Below are 2,500 nucleotides of genomic sequence, written 5' to 3'. Positions count from 1 at the left end.
GTTTCATGGGCGAAAGTGAAAGTAAAAAAAGACCGGACATTTTAGTGTGCACCGGACCTTCCGGTGCTAATATCTCGGTCGTTCTTTGCGGTAGAAGGAAACGGAGGGCACGGGGCTGTTCCCCGGAGTCCGGACTATCGGGCCATGGTGCGTTTTTACCGAAAAAGTGCATTTTTCGCCGTTTTTTGGACCGCTTTTCCGCGAAACGCTTAAAAATTCGTTAAAAATCGTAGGAAGGTCCTGGAGCAAATCGGACACCACCAGCGCACTCCTGGGACTCGCCCGGTTCCAACGGTGTATGACATGCCAGGGTTCCCGTCCGTTTTGACCGCTTTTTCGGGGGACCGAATGGGACCGCTTTGGCGAAAATCACTTAAAAATTCGTTAAAAATCGTAGGAAGGTCCTGGAGCAAATCGGACACCACCAGCGCACTCCTGGGACTCGTCCGGTTCCAACGATGTATGACATGTCCGGATCCGAACAAGCGTTCGGGGTCTGGGTCGTGTTTCGGGACCCTGGTAAGGCACATGACAGTGGCGCTGAGGATGATGATGTTGGAGCAGCCGATGAAGATACTCGCGTCGGGCGGGGCTGAGCGGGGGATGAGCGAGGGCTGAGACCCTCGACAGAGAACCGGGCCTAGGGGACCGGGACTTTGGTCCAGGCCTCCGGGAGTGACATCACCCGAACCGGGGGCATCCCAGGAGCACGATGGTGCCAGTCCCGGTTCGTTTGGACCGCGGGAAAGGGTACTTTTGACCCGACTTCCGGTAGACGGTTAAACACCCATAGACGACCGCAGGAAGGTCCTGGAGCGAAACGGAGGCCACCCTAGTAATCCCCGGAGCGGCCCGGATCCAACGGTGTACGGCATGAGCGGGTTCCGGGCCTTCCGGACCGCCTACTCGCCCCCCACCCCAGGCCCGGTTAGGCGCAAATCGCTTAAAAATTCGTTAAAAATCGGGGGAACGTCCTAGGCGAAATCGGACACCACCAGCGCACTCCTGGGACTCGCCCGGTTCTTCCAGTATATAGTTTGCCTAGGTTCCGGACGAATTTGAAATCCGGGCCTGGAGCAACAGAGACATCCAGGCCTGCAGAACCAGGCTGGGACATCCAGGCAGAGACATCCAGGCCTGCAGAACCAGGCTGGGACATCCAGGCCTGCAGAACCAGGCTGGGACATCCAGGCAGAGACATCCAGGCCTGCAGAACCAGGCTGGGACATCCAGGCAGAGACATCCAGGCCTGCAGAACCAGGCACAGACATCCAGGCAGAGACATCCAGGCCTGGACATCCAGGCAGAGACATCCAGGCACAGACATCCAGGCAGAGACATCCAGGCAGAGACATCCAGGCTGGGACATCCAGGCAGAGACATCCAGGCCTGGACATCCAGGCACAGACATCCAGGCAGAGACATCCAGGCCTGGACATCCAGGCAGAGACATCCAGGCCTGGACATCCAGGCACAGACATCCAGGCAGAGACATCCAGGCCTGGACATCCAGGCAGAGACATCCAGGCCTGGACATCCAGGCAGAGACATCCAGGCCTGGACATCCAGGCACAGACATCCAGGCAGAGACATCCAGGCCTGGACATCCAGGCACAGACATCCAGGCAGAGACATCCAGGCCTGGACATCCAGGCAGAGACATCCAGGCCTGGACATCCAGGCACAGACATCCAGGCAGAGACATCCAGGCCTGGACATCCAGGCACAGACATCCAGGCAGAGACATCCAGGCAGAGACATCCAGGCCTGGACATCCAGGCAGAGACATCCAGGCCTGGACATCCAGGCACAGACATCCAGGCAGAGACATCCAGGCCTGGACATCCAGGCACAGACATCCAGGCAGAGACATCCAGGCCTGGACATCCAGGCACAGACATCCAGGCCTGGACATCCAGGCACAGACATCCAGGCAGAGACATCCAGGCCTGGACATCCAGGCACAGACATCCAGGCAGAGACATCCAGGCCTGGACATCCAGGCACAGACATCCAGGCAGAGACATCCAGGCAGAGACATCCAGGCCTGGACATCCAGGCACAGACATCCAGGCAGAGACATCCAGGCCTGGACATCCAGGCAATCCAGGCACAGACATCCAGGCAGAGACATCCAGGCCTGGACATCCAGGCTGGACATCCAGGCAGAGACATCCAGGCCTGGACATCCAGGCACAGACATCCAGGCAGAGACATCCAGGCCTGGACACCAGCACAGACATCCAGCAAGACTCCAGCCTGGACATCCAGGCACAGACATCCAGCAGAGACATCCAGGCTGGACATCCAGCACATCCAGGCAGAGACATCCAGGCCTGGACATCCAGGCACAGACATCCAGGCAGAGAATCCAGCTGACATCCAGGCACAGACATCCAGGCACAGACATCCAGGCCTGGACATCCAGGCACAGACATCCAGAGACATCCAGGCCTGGACATCCAGCCTTGACCTCCAGGCCCACACCCAGACTTGGCTC

Source organism: Poecilia reticulata, unplaced genomic scaffold, assembly GCF_904066995.2.
Source record: "Poecilia reticulata unplaced genomic scaffold, P_reticulata-male-v2 Scaffold_97, whole genome shotgun sequence".
NCBI classification, from domain to species: Eukaryota; Metazoa; Chordata; class Actinopteri; order Cyprinodontiformes; family Poeciliidae; genus Poecilia; species Poecilia reticulata.
Note: the sequence above shows the minus strand (reverse complement) of the source record.